The sequence below is a fragment of the Papio anubis genome, chromosome 6 (genome assembly GCF_008728515.1).
Source record: "Papio anubis isolate 15944 chromosome 6, Panubis1.0, whole genome shotgun sequence".
NCBI lineage: Eukaryota > Metazoa > Chordata > Mammalia > Primates > Cercopithecidae > Papio > Papio anubis.
This window is the reverse complement of record NC_044981.1, coordinates 111795303-111810301: the sequence shown is the minus strand read 5'-3', so window position 1 is coordinate 111810301 and position 14999 is coordinate 111795303. Positions and strand designations below refer to the sequence as shown.

The window sequence follows — 14999 nt, the reverse complement described above, 5'->3', positions numbered from 1 at the left end:
TTGTTGTTAACATTCATTCTAGAATAACTAGAATTGATCCACAGTTATTGTCAGGACACATAGCTTTGAGTCTGTTGTCTAAAATTAAAGGTAAGCTTATTTTAGACACTGTAGTTAAAAGGACATGGTGATACATTCGTCTCCTTTTTACAAAATCAACCCTGACATTTTATTTATTTTTATACTCAAACTCACATGAGTTGTGTTTTGCCCATATAACTTATTTTAAACATCACCTTGCTTATAGTGTGGACTATAAGTTTAACATTGTTCTTTGGCCAAAAGCAATAAAATGTGACCTGTTTCACCGTGATTCAGTGAAGTGCAGTCAGTATTTTCTCTTCACAAATATAACACTGATGGCTATTCTTAACACTTCCCCAACCTTCAGAAGTGTAATGAAGTTTTGTTTTGACGTGAAATTCTATTTGGATTTAATGTCCTGAGTATAATATATTAGTGGATTTTGCACTTAAGGCCAGATAATCAAATATTCTTAATTTTTTTTAAATCCTATTTTGAATTTATAGAACAACCTCTGAGGTTCTCAAGTATTCGCCTATAAATAAACATTGCTGATTGTAAAAGCCCTCTTGCTGTTCTCATATTCCTATAATAACCAAAATTATAAATTCATTGGTTTACCTCATATTGAATTTCCTGACTAGACGATGCTGTTTTCTTTTTTTTAAAAAAAAATACATTTGCATTTTTCATCATTTCTCAGGAGGGAATCATTGTCTAAAGATTACTTTAAATGTCTTCTATATAGATTCTTTAAGCATTATTTTTCTGAATATGATCTATTTTCAGACTGTCTTCATTTTCATTTGTTTATGACTCATCATTTCTGCCACTGGATTAAAAACCAGTGCTTTTTAAATAGCTTGTTTTAAATGATCTTAACCTTTACTATTTCTAATAGGTTTTAAAAAGATGTTTCTTTTGTGGTATCTTTCTAGGTATTCGACCTTGTCACCTGCTGATGGAGGTAATTTGGCAGTTCATTTTCTTTCACTGTTGCCCAGTGAACATCTTTTATTCCTGACTTTTAATAAAAATGTCTGTTGATTTCAGGTCTTCTTAAAAATCATGGTAAACTATCCTATTTCTCCATGCACTGAGAGATGACCATATGTAGGTGCTGAGTTTACCCCATGCCATTTTGGCATCTTTGAAGATAAGAATAGGTGTTGATTTTCTGTGACCTATTGATAGGGCGTAATGGATCTATTTATATAATATTTATAGAATAAACCTTATCTATGTAGATGTGTTGTATACTAGAAATTGAGTTTTCTGAGCACTTAATTTAGGGCTCTTACATCTTATCTAAGTCAAACATGCCTCTTTTCTCTCTTTGTACCTTACCAGATTTGTGCTGGCTTTATCAAATTGGGGAGCCTCATTTTTCCTCTATCTTGAAAGCTTTTCATATCGTTTGGGAATTATCTAATCCTTGAGGTAAACCATATGTATTAGTTGTTTAGCCTTTATATTTTTGGTTCAGTGTTGATAATTAAATATCACCTTATAAAACTGTTTCCAATGAAATGTTTGAATTTATTCACAGGATATTTTTATATAGTATTCATGATTTTTTTCATCCTTTCCATTTCTGTGATATAGTCCTCTAATAATTCTAGTCTTGTGTTGGATTTTTAAGACCAAATTTGTCAGAAATCTGCCCATGAAGTATTTCGTTCTGCAATGAACCATCTACTGGTTTTTAAATATTTAAATCACAGAATCTTGCTTTTGTTTTTATTTCTGTCTTGCCTATATCGTATTTATTTCAGACTTAACTGAGCTTAAACATTTAATTTTTTTATTCCCTTCAATGAAAAAGTACTCGTGTTACAAATGAAACTGCATTGTTTTTACTCCTTGTATGCAGAATAAAATTAGCTAATTTTCATTATCCCCACCCATTTCCCCATTTTTGATGATTTGAGCTAGGGTTTCAGACCTAGGTGGAGCTAATTATAGTAAAGCTTTTTATTAAGTTTTTATTTTTTTCCAAAAATTTTGGAAGCCAGCACTCTAATTGGGCTGTTTTTATAATAATAGCACATTCTGTGCCTGCCTTTAATATTCCCTACCAGTGCTATTGTGTAGCTACCGTTTCACTCTGAAGTTTTTCTTTTGATTCATCCCTCAATCAACTGGAATATATTTGAGTAACTTTTTTTCATGAAGATACCCAGCTGAGAAATTTCTAGGCACTTTTTTTTTTTTTTAAATTTTAAAACTCTGTAAATGTTGAAATGTCTGTGGTTCTTTCTTTTTAAAAACAGTGACCAGGCTGGGCACGGTGGCTTATGCCTGTAATCCCAGAACTTTGGGAGGCCAAGGCGGGCAGATCACCTAAGGTCAGGAGTTCAAGACTTGCCTGGCCAATATGGTGAAACCCTAACGCTACTAAAAATACAAAAAATTAGCTGTGTGTGGTGGCATACACCTGCAGTTCCAGCTACTTGGGAGGCTGAGGCAGGAGAATTGCTTGAACCTGGGAGGTGGAGGTTGCAGTGTGCCAAGGTTGCACCATTGCACTCCAGAATGGGTAACAAGAGCAAAACTTTGTCTCAAAAAAAAAAAAAAGAGAAAAAAAGAAAAACCAAAACAGTGACCAGAAAAATTGCAGTCCCAAATTTCACCAGATGTAAGCCTCACCCCAATGAGCTTGACCCCTCAACTCTCTTGCACTGATGGAAAGTGAGAACTCAGGGAAGAGTGGCTGTGGCCTTAGGCAGTTGTTGGAGGACTTGTGTTTTGGAGCTAGGGATGCTGCAGTGGACAAGGACTGAAATCAGAGCCTCTCCTTCCATTCCCTGCTTCATGGCCTCGAGTTTTCTCTCTCCTTTGTTGGAGGAAATTCTTCCTGGCTTCTGGCAAGTCACTGAACTCCTTTGTTTACAGAGCTGTTGTATGTTCACGTCTCCTTCTGAATTATCAGAGTATTTCAAGGGAAAGGGAAAAATCAAGGATGATAGGACATCAGTAACTTTCTAATACCACATCCTTGAATCTTTTCATTTTTGAATTAAATGTTTATCATTATTGCTATAGGCCTATTACAGTCCAGTAGCATGATATGGCCTTTTCCTGTGAAAATCCTGGCCTTTGGGCATCTAGTCTTCCTTTTAAACCACTTAAAATTAGCCCTGATAGCTCATCCATGTTCCATTAAAAGAATTCTGAAAAAGTAATATTTAAGTAAACAGCAATTTATTTTTTGTTTTTACTGCAGGTGAAGACTGATGAGAAGAGTCTGTGGGTGAAGACATTGAAAAGGTTTCAACTATACAAGTGAGCTCTTTTCATTTTTTTGCCACTTCAGTATGAAACATGTTAAAAGCTTAACGTATTCATAATTTCAGTTTGTTGGGTATTTTTGTATAAGTGTGCTCTGTAAGTCACATTTTTCGATTTTGAAGTATAGCAGTCCCCCTTATCTGTGGGAGTTATGTTCCAAGCACCCCGTGGATGCCTGAAACCATGGATAGTATTGACTCTATATGAACTGTTTTTCCTATACATGCATATCTATAATAAGATTTCATGTCTATATTAGGCACAGTAAAAGATTAGCAACAATGAATAATAAGATAGAACAATTATAACAACTCACTGTCATAAAAGTTATGTGAATATGGTTTCTCTGTCTCTCAAAATACTGTAATACTTTCAGACCACAGCTGACTGCAGGAAACTGAAACTGCAGAAAGTGAAATGACCTATTAGAGGAGCTACTGTAGTCATTTTTTTCTCTTTTTGAGACAGGGTCTCGCTTTGTCACCCAGGCTGGAGTGCAGTGGTGCAATCTCACCTCACTGCAACCTCCTCTCGATTTGAAGTGATTCTCCTGCTTCAGCTTCTGGAGTAGCTGGGATAACAGGCACACACCACCATGCGTGGCGCATTTTTGTGTTTTTAGTAGAGATGGGGTTTCACCATGTTGGCCAGGCTGGTCATGAACTCCTGACCTCAAGTGAGCCACCCACCTCGGCCACCTAAAGTGCTGGGATTACAGGTGAGAGCCACCACGCCCAGCCCTGTAGTCTTTTTTAAAACAGAAAAATCTATTCCCAAATAGTCTTTAGACTGGGCACAGTGGCTCACACCTCTAATCCCAGCACTTTGGGAGGCCAAGGTGGGTGGATCACCTGAGGTCAGGAGTTTGAGACCAGCCTGGCCAACATGGTGAAACCCCATCTCTACTAAAAATATAAAAATTATCTGGGCGTGGTGGCACCTGCCTGTAATCCCAGCTACTCAGGAGGCTGAGGCAGGAGAATCACTTGAAGCAGGGCAGCAGAGGTTGCAGTGAGCAGAGATTGCACCACTGCACTCCAGCCTAGGGGATAAAGCGAGACTCTCTCTCAAAAAAACAAAACAAAACAAAAGTCTTTATTTTGTATAGAATAATGACAAATATTGTTGCCAAAGGATAAAAAATTAAAGAAACTGCGTACTACAGATGAACATACACAAAGACTCACAATGGAATCAGTGTAATTGCTCATGACCCATTTCAGAGGCATTTCTTCCCACTGGCCTTCTGGTGTTATTGAATTCGTCTTTAGGTAATATTTTAAATCCTTTTCATTGGCTAGAAAAGTTCTGTGCTTTTTTTTAAAACTTACTTTTCTTTAAGATTGAAAATCTCATTTTAATTTGGTGGTGGTGGTTCTTGAAAAACCACAGTGACACTAAAAGGGAAAGGAAGGAAGAGGAGATATGCCTTTCTGTTAGGTCCAGGCAATTATTTTACTCTGTTTCTTTCCTAAGTACTTTAATTTATCAGGCTCTGACCACATTATCAACTATTTGTCAAGGCCTGCGATGGTAAACTACTGCTACTCAATCATACATCAAATGCTTACTAGAGTGTTAGGAATAGATGAAAAAATTTAGTCTGGTAAGCACAGTGATATCACTTTTTACTGATAAAAAAGTTTGTATTTTCAGCCGGGTGCAGTGGCTCATGCCTGTAATCCCAGCACTTTGGGAGGCAGAGTGGGGTGGATCACGAGGTGAGGAGTTTGAGACCAGCCTGGCCAACATAGTGAAACCCCTTTGCTATTAAAAATATAAAATTAGCCAGGCGTGGTGGTTCATGCCTGTAATCCCCGCTACTTGGGAGGCTGAGGCAGGAGAATCCCTTGAACCTGGGAGGCAAAGGTTGCAGTGAGCCGAGATCGCACCATTGCACTCCAGCCTGGGCAACGAGAGTGAAACTCTGTCTCAAAAAAAAAAAAAAAAAAAAAGAAAAAGAAAAGCTTATACTTTCAATTTTATACCAGGTCTCTCTTTTTTTTTTTTAACCAAGCAATAATGTAAAACAATTAAAAGCTTAAGTGCAACAATGGGTTAGAGCCTTGCCTTTAACTCGCAAAATAATATTGCTTTATCGGAGACATAAATATTTAAAACACTGAACTGTTCTCGAAGTACTCAAAGTTATTACAAAGACAAATAGTATTTTAATAGAGTCGAGATTACTTTGCTTGTGTCAGAGTTCATCAGTGCTTTGCTAACTGGTAAAACAATGGTTTTCTTACTGCAGATCTTTATTACTGGCAAGAAAGTCCCAGAAGTTCTTTTCTCTAACTTATGACTAGAATGCTGAGTAGCTTGAAAATCAATAGGTCCTGGCGTAGAGCTGACTTATTCATTAGTCACAGTGCTCAGGGCCCGTGATACTTTTCAGTGGCCCATGGAATTGTTTTAACTTTATTTTTAAAACAGAAGAAAAAAATGAACATAGTAATAAGGAACACATAATATGGAACCTAGCTTGGATTATATTTGTCTTTATACCCATGCAGTTGTAAAATTTAATTTAATATTTTTTCGTGGAGGAAGAGGCTCACAAAGGCCAAATTGTCCAAGGCCCACAAAAGTCAACATGGGGCCCCACCTGTGTTATAGGTCAGGCTCACCCCACGTGTGTGTGAGATTCAGTCATTTGGATGCATTAAAAAAAAAAAAGAGTAAACAGGCCAGGCACAGTGGCTCACACCTTTAATCCCAGCACTTTGAAAGGCCAAAGCTGGCAGATCGCTTGAGCCTAGGAGTTCGAGACCAGCCTGGGCAATATGGCAACATGGTGAGACCCCATGTCTGCAAAAAATACAAAGATCAGCTGGACGTGGTGATGAGCTCCTGTAGTCCTAGCTTAGGAGACTGAGGTGGGAAGATTGCTTGAACTCAGGAGGCAGAGGTTGCAGTGGGCTAAGACTGCATCAGTGCACTCCAGCCTGGGTGACAGAGTGAGACCCTATCTCAAAAAAAAAAAAAGAAAGAAAGAAAAAGAGTAAATATTTTCTGTTTTAGAAATGATGATCTTCTCTGTAAATGAGTCCATAGATATATCTGCTCATAAGAGAGATGCATGCTTATATCAACAAAGGAAGAAAGAAATGGCATGTTGTTAGGCTAGATTGCTCTAGTTGTTCATTCTGTTTTCCTAAAATCAAATAAATATTTCCCTGTCCACACTCATTGATATTGTTTGCTTTGTAATATGACTAATTTATTCGGTACTACAAAAACTGCTAGATGGATAGATACAAAGATAATTTTCTGAACAAAATTGTCCCCACATTTTGTTCTCTGTGCCTTCTTGTCCAGGGTTTCAGCTACCCTGGTTCTTTGATGGAAGGGCATCAGGGCAGAGCTGCCACTTAGGGTACACAGCATAGGACTGCCCGGGTGACAGAAAGATGCAAATTCACGTCCAGGCACCGGGTGCTGAGGGCGCCCTGATCTTTGCTGTTCTTGCTAGCATTTCCTGAGCCTCTTGTGCTGGTGAGTGGGATAACAGGATAGTGACGTGCCTTTTATTAAAGACACCAAAGATTAGAAATGTTATGTTTTCCAGCCTAGATTTTGCCATTGCTCAGCACAGCTGTGCTCTGTAATCCATGGTGCCTTGTGGCCCTACTGTGAGGCAGTCCTCTTCTCTGGAGGGTAGGCATCACCCTCCAGTTTCTTCCGTCCCCATCTGACTGAGGCACTGACACTGCCCTCTCATGAGCAGGTGCAGGAGCACCACACTGAGCCCATCCCAGGTCAGTAGCTACCTTTGTGGTAACTTGGTATTGTATAATCTCAACATTGAAGGCCTTGTGGGATTGAAATATTACTGCTTTTTACCTCTAAGACTTAGAAATAATATGGTGAAGGCATGCGCAAGAAGGAATCAACACTGCTCAGCCCTTCACATGTCTTCTAGGTGACCTCGCTACTGTGTCCCAGGGCCCTGTAAGTGTTTTCCTCGGGGCTGATGGATTTATTGTAAGGCAGCTAATAGAAGAATGATTGGTGGCTATAGCATAAATGATTCACATTATGAATAAGTAACTTGTTGTACTGAGCTAGACATTGCTAAGAATATAACCATCGAGGGGAATTCTTGGCAGAATGCCAGAGGACAGGGATGGAAATGCAGTGTTTGATCTTTAGAAAGTCATTGAAGTGCTTTCCTTCAGATTCTTCCATTGCAAAATCTCCTGATTATCACCTGGCTTGGTGGTGTTATAAAAATGATTTTTAAAAATATGTAAAGATTAAAATTGTTATACAAACCAAATATAGTAGTTACAAAAATATGCACAGAATTACAACATTCGGAAAGTGTGCAGATTAAGTCTGCCTAAGTATTGAACATCTCTTTTCCTTTAAAAAAGTCTCCTAGAGAAATAGGAATGCTTTTACACTGTTGGTGGGAGTAAATTAGTTCAACCATTGTGGAAGACAGTGTGGCGATTCCTCAAGGATCTAGAGCCAGAAATACCATTTGACCCAGCAATCCCATTACTGGGTATATACCCAAAAGATTATAAATCATTCTGCTATAAAGACACATGCATGACCAGGTGTGATGGCTCATGCCTGTAATCCCAGCACTTTGGGAGGCCAAGGCCGGCAGATCACGAGGTCAGGAGATCAAGATCATCCTGGCTAACACAGTGAAACCCCGTCTCTACCAAAAATACAAAAAATTAGCTGGGCGTGGTGGCGGGCGCCTGTAGTCCCAGCTACTCGGGAGGCTGAGGCAGAAGAATGGCGTGAACCTGGGAGGCGGAGCTTGCAGTGACCTGAGATCAGCCACTGCACTCCAGCCTGGGCGACAGAGTGAGACTCTGTCTCAAAAAAAAAAAAAGACACATGCACACATATGTTTATTGCGGCACTGCTCACAATAGCAAAGACTTGGAACCAACCCAAATGCCCATCAATGATAGACTGGATAAAGAAAATGTGACACACATACACAATGGAATACTATGCAGCCATAAAAAAGGATGAGTTCATGTCCTCTGCAGGGACATGGATGAAGCTGGAAACCACCATTCTTAGCAAACTAACAGAAGAACAGAAAACCAAACAACCGCATGTTCTCATAAGTGGGAGTTGAGCAATGAGAACATATGGACACAGGGAGGGGAACATCACACACCAGGACCTGTTGAGGGGTGGGGGGCTAGGAGAGGGATAGCATTAGGAGAAATATCTAATGTAGATGATGGGTTGATGGGTGTAGCAAACCACCATGGCACGTGTATATCTGTGTAACAAACCTGCACGTTCTGCACATGTATCCCAGAACTTAAAATATAATTAAAAATTTAAAAATTTAAAAAAACAATTTAAAAAAAAGTCTCCTAGAAGTTTGAATACCTTAAGGTGGTATAGGGACTAGACATTTTGTGGGGGAGACTTCGTCATTATAGACCCTTTAGTTATAGCTGGTGAAGAATCTGAGGGGCTCCCTAACTATTCTTGAGACAAAAAGGGTATGAGATTCAAAAACAATACTGGTTTTCTCTCAAAGGGGTGACCTTCGGAGCGAGGAAGGAACTAGCTCCTGTTCCTGTCCTTGGAACTGGCAATTAGGAGCCTCTTGGACAGTATGTCCTCAGTTTTGTAGAATTATGGTAATAATTTTCTGTTGAAAATGAGGATGGGAAGGGGACATTGTGGTCAAATAAGTTTGGGATTTCAGTAAGGTTAATCAGCTCATGATGCTGCAGACTCTTACATGCTGCCCTGAATGGCATGTGTTCAACAAGGAGGTGTTATAGGCAGGGTTTTCCAAACTTCATTAAGCATGGAACACCTCCTTTCATGCCAACACTCCTTTAATTTTAAATTACTTTAGTAGTTTAAACTACTAAAAACTACTTTAGGGCCAGGCGCGGTGGCTCAAGCCTGTGGTCCCAGCACTTTGGGAGGCCAAGACGGGCGGATCACGGGGTCAGGAAATCGAGACCAACCTGGCTAACACGGTGAAATCCCATCTCTACTAAAAAACACAAAAAAACTAGCCGGGCGAGGTGCCGGGTGCCTGTAGTCCCAGCTACTCGGGAGGCTGAGGCAGGAGAATGGCGTGAACCCGGGAGGCGGAGCTTGCAGTGAGCCAAGATCCGGTCACTGCACTCCAGCCTGGGCGACAGAGCGAGACTCCATCCCCCCCCCCCCAAAAAAAAAAAAAAAAAACTCCTTTAAACTACTTTAGTTTTTAAACCTATTACGATATTGTTCTGTGGAAGATAGTTTGGTAAATGCAGATTTAAGGTCAACTATGGTGAAGAGAAGTGGCCAGCACAAACACAGAAATGGGTTACGGGAAGAAATATGAATGGATTGAAGCAATAATTGCATTCTGCCCCTGTTGGAGGAGCTCAGAGAAAGACCATTTGGAGGACAAAGTTCTATACAATAGTACCATGCACTCTAGCTGGATAACTTGTGATGGCACCAACCCTCATGTTTGCTAGTTAGGGAGCCCATGGCCTTTTGCGGTCTTGTTGGGCTGACTCTGTGCTTCGTGCATAAAAGTGATAGGGCATCCCAAAACATTTAGTTACAGCACTGGCTCCAGGACCAATGAAGAATGACTTTCAGTCATCTCAAATTCTAAGGTGAAAATTTGTTTAGACCTTTTGCTATCAAGCTACCTCCAATCTAATAAGACTTAACAGATCCTGATGGACTCCTTAGGCAACACATGGTTCAAAGAGAAGTGGCATAAAATTACTTAGCCAAAGTTGTTGTTGATAACTTCATTAAAAGTGACCTCTGAGGGATGATCAAGAATTTCTGCTTTGTAGAAAGCACTGAGCTAAGTATTGTGAAGGATATGAAGGCAACTATACAAGGCTTCTGCCAATAAATTAGAAATTAATCTGAAATTTACGGTACCAAAGCAGTTAAAAAGGTGATCGGAAGAAATGGGCTTCACTTGTGAAAGGGCTGTGTCTTCGAAAATACTGCATGTTTTCTGTTGGTTGGGTACAATTATTTATTAAGTCAAAATTGTTTAATTGTTATTCAAATCATCAACATCCTTCTCTACTTGATCTGTCATTTTCTGAGAGAGCTGCTTTAAAGCTCTCCGTTTGTTGGTGGATTATCAGTTTTTGCTTTTAGTTGTATCAATTTTCCCTTAATATGTTTCAAGGCTATGTTTTAGATACATAATGGTTAGCAAGTTATTCACTTGTTATAAAGCTAGGTATAAGATCATTATTGTACTTTAAAAACCAGATAGAATATCATAGCCCATGCAGTATGGAATCATGGATGTCTCATGTTCTTAACATCTGCAGCTAATGATCAACTTGGAGAGACCCATCAGGGGCTTGCTCAGGGACCATTCTAATAGGCACGGAAAGGCTGTCACCTAAAATGTCAAAAGGACCAGATGTGCCCAGTAGTACCAGATCTGCTTTTAGCAGCTGTAGATAAGGAATCCAGTGTCTGGAACAGAGATTTAGTTATAATATTTGAAAAACTTGTAGAAGCACTGGGCCAGATTCCCCAAGCTTAAGAAGTCGGTAAAACAAAATTACCCACCTAGCCTGCATTCATGTTGACTGAGCTACAGCCAACCTTACCTCCCCTCCGCCTTATCTCCTTTCTTCCTGTCTCATGCCAGATCCCAGACATCCTCATTTCAGTTGCATTGTTCAGGGTAGGCATACTTCAGAAATCTGTGTTTTATTGCGTTATACCATCATGCCTTTTCTGTGCCATAGGAAAGCCTGTTCTAGGGAAGATTACATTTGTGATAAAAACATTTTAGAGTTAAGTAGGGTATTAAAGCAATCATTGTGTTTTAAAATAGAAAGACATGGAATTGCAATTGATCTTAAGTCCCGTCTTAAGGCGAGTATTTTCTTTTAATATTCTTTGTCTTAAAAAAAAAAAAAAATGTGGGGCCTAGCCTCTCACAGTGTTGTAACTTCATATACACTTATTTGATTTCTAAATCATAGTCATTCAAAGAGAAATGGAGTTCAGCAATTTCCCAGCTCCTCATAAATTGAATATAACAACCAGACTCTTAGTCAAACACTTGCCAAATCATTTCTCTCTGGTTTCCCTTTAATTCCTAAGCCCCTGCCCTCATTTCTAAGCCTTTTCTGGGGTTTTCAGTTGAAGACTTCCAGTCACCTCTATGATCACGTGTTCTTAAAGCTGCCTCTACCTCCTAACTCTCCTGTTTGAGGAAATGAAGGGATTTTAGTACAGCCACATCACTTCTAAGCCATGTTTGACATCTGTCTCCTTTCCTCCCCCCTGCTCCTCACCCTGCCCTTAATATCAGATTTGTCAGCAAATCTCACTAAATTTACCTTACCATCTGTCTCATCTCTGCTTTTTCATTTCCACTGCCTTCAGAAAGTAAAAAACTAACATTTACGGTAAGCTACATGCTGTATATTATTTCTTAATTCTTTTAGCCTTGTGCAGTTATCATTAATTGGATTTTACAGATTAGGAACCTGAAGCTTGCAGAAATCTAAGTCACTGCATAACTCATGCAACTGGCATTTTTTGAAACAGTTTGAGGTCTAAATACCCAACTACAACTCCAAGCCTAGTGTCATCTTCACAGCCGTGAAATGTGCACGCAGCCCAGCCATGCTGTGTGCACCCGTGTTGGGACTGGATTCTCTCTCTCTCTTGTTTCTCTGAACTCATGAACCTCCTGTTCATTCAGTCCACCAGGCTGGTCCACTCAAAGTGCTGAGTTAATTATGTCAGGTGTCTGGTCTAAAACTTACAATGACATGTTGTTGCTTGCTCTGTACGCTCCAAGGTATTTTTTTTTTTTTTTCAGTTTTAATTCAAGTGTTCTCAAAAGAATTTTGGGTACAACCAGAACTCTCTCTGCTCCTTGGAGTCAGTGTGAAAGGAACACAGTGGGCTCTGGGATCAGCTAGACCTGGATGTGGATCATAGCTCACCTCTTCATTGGGAGGCCTCAGGCAAGTTATTTGCCATCCTTATCTACAAAAGCATGATGCTAAGCTCATTTCAGTTTAGTTGTGGATAGCAGAGCGTATGTATACAATGCCTGCCATAGTGAATGCCTGGCCCTCGGCAGACTGTCAAATGGAGCTATGGAGCAGCAGCAGCAGTGATATTATTATCTAGACCTTATCTATCCTTTTAAACTCAGTTCAGATTCCTTCTCCTTTTTAAATTACTGCAACCTGATTTTATCTGCCCCTGCCTCTAAGTTGCTGTATCAGTTAGCCTCTGAACAATTCATTTAGCAATTTTAATTATATATTGCCTCTTGACACTGCTTTGTGATCTTAAAAACCCTTTTTGAAATACCTACTTGGTTGCTTTTCCTGAGTGCTGTTAATTCCTGCTCTAATGGACTGAAGTAATTTAAAGGCAGGGCTAGGTCTTACACATGGCATGCAGTCCAGTGCCTTACATGTAACTATTCACAAACTTTTTTGATCCAAAATTAAGAAACATCACATGCATTCATAAGAAATCAGTAAAAATAAGCTAAGTTGGTTTCAGATGCAGAGGGTTCCCAGGAAGGTGTGTACATTGGCAATTAGCCCAAATGTCTTTGTTCATAATTTTTTTTTTAAAGTAGAGACAGGGTTTCACCATATTGGCCAGGCTGGACTCGAACTCCTGGCCTCAAGTGATCTGCCCACCTCAGCCTCCCAAAGTGCTGGGCTTACAGACATAAGCCACCACGCTTGGCCTGTTCATAATTCTTAATGTGAAGAATATTACAGGGTAAGTTTTATAACTAATTTTACTCTCCAATATGTTTGATAAAACTGTCTTTTAAACTCTGAGAAACCTTAAAACATGCCTGTATATAGAAACATGTGTTATTTTCTTAGAGTTCACACACTAAATGAGGAACCATTCTAATTTTTTCGTGATGATTATCTTCCATGTGTAAATTTTTCTCAAGTGGATTTACATGTTTCTCTCCTGCCTCTCCAATCCAGATAAATTCTTCTCTCCTCCCTACCAAATTTTTCCTTTGGAGAGTCTGATGGAGAGGATGATACTCTAAAAATATGTCTGAAGAAGGGCTCTTCTAGAGATAAAAATGTGGCATCTTTCAGTTGACAAAATAATTTCATTAAGTATGGGCTTCTTAGTTTATTTAAGCACCTCATACTCAGAGCCAGTTGTTTAAAACTCCATACTTTATAATTCCAACTGGAGCTTTGAAGGCCTCTTCTTAAACCATAGAGGTATTGCTGAAAGAAAAATTATTTGGAACAAGTTGTAGATAAGTCTCACCTGCCAACGTGTGTGTTTTATCCTGGTCACATTTCAGTGTATTTGCACAAAGTATATTTCTAAACAAAAGACATATTATTAATTTTGGCAGTATTTTGCCTATATAGAAAAAGGTGTTTGTGGAAATACTTACCTAAGGATGAAAGATGTCTCGTTTATCTGCCAAGCTTAATGTTGCTAAATTCAACTGTGCTGGGAGATCCCTGGAAGGGCCCTTTCCAAGGAGAATAGCATTCTTCCTTGTTGGGGTCAAGGAGGGGGAGTGAATAGTGGAAACTGGATCCTTCAGCTAAGGAAAGGTGTCCTCCCCTGGAATGGAATGCATGGTTCTGTGAGCAAATTTGAATGTGTTGCTTTGGGCCCTCTTGTCTCACTCGCCTTGTCTACATGGTGATGCTAGAAGAAGCCTCAGCCAGTGTTAGGGCGTAGGCTGGCCCAGTGCTCACTACCATTAGAATCTAGCAAAATGTCTCTCTCAGCAAAATTCTGAAGACAATCTTCAAAAAGTTTTTAAGAACATTTGAACCTTTAAGATTAGGATTTTATAGAGAAAGACTGAGAACAAATCAGGATTCAGTCAGTAAAACCATGCATATATACAACAGATGTTATATGCAGGCAATCTTCCACTTAAGCCAGGGTTTTTTTCCCAAAAGTTCATTTGAAAAACATTTTGGAGTGGATTCTTTCCTCGTTAGACATAAAGCTATGCATGTGAAGTCTTCAGGCACACAGAGCCTGTTTAACTCATCCTGTGCCTGAAACACAGTTAGGGCCATTTGGAGGCCAGTTCCCATTACTGACATTCTTCCCATTGTTCCTAAACATGCTGAAATTCCAATATTTGTGGACAAAAACCATGTTCTGGAGTGGTTCTTGCAACTAGAGAATGTGGTGTAAACATTCTTTATTAGGCCATGTATCTTGATATTAGAGTTTAGAGATATGCCTATTAGCTGTGAAACTATAGTGATATGGAAATGAGCAACCATGTGGAAGGATGATTCAGGGGGGCTTCATGTGTATATCAGAGCAATAACAGAAGCACCTTATGAGCATATAGCACTTGAACATTTTAAACATTTATGTATTATCCCCATTTTAATTTTGAAACTCTGAGACCCGAGCATTCTTGTTTTGTGGCAAGAGCTTAGGTGGAATGCTTTGAAATAAACAATAAGGTAGACGCCAGAATCCTGAGAGAAGGATGAGGAGATAATCAGAATGAGGGTCTGAGGGAGAGGAAGGAGAGGCCAGTAGTTCAGAGGAGTGTGTCATGGACCACAGGACCATCCTACCCTCACCATATATCCCAAGGCAAGAACCCAAATTGCAGATAATGTTAGGTTGAAGGAGAGAAGAAGGCAGGGGATAAGGAAATTTTTTCCTCCTCCTGTCAGTCAGCTCCTAAT

General features: G+C 39.6%; 1 protein-coding gene across 3 annotated transcripts in view; it reads left to right on the top strand.

Annotated features, from left to right (window-relative positions):
• PLEKHG1 (pleckstrin homology and RhoGEF domain containing G1) overlaps positions 1-14999 on the top strand; it is a 211590-nt gene that overhangs the window by 17366 nt on the left and 179225 nt on the right. For 2 of the 3 annotated variants that reach the window (XM_009205883.4, XM_031667353.1), the window contains exon 2: positions 3251-3309. The gene's annotated coding sequence lies outside the window, so the exon portion shown is untranslated. Of the gene's footprint in view, positions 1-962; positions 992-3250; positions 3310-14999 lie in introns of those variants that run through there. The other variant, XM_031667352.1, reaches the window with a different exon arrangement.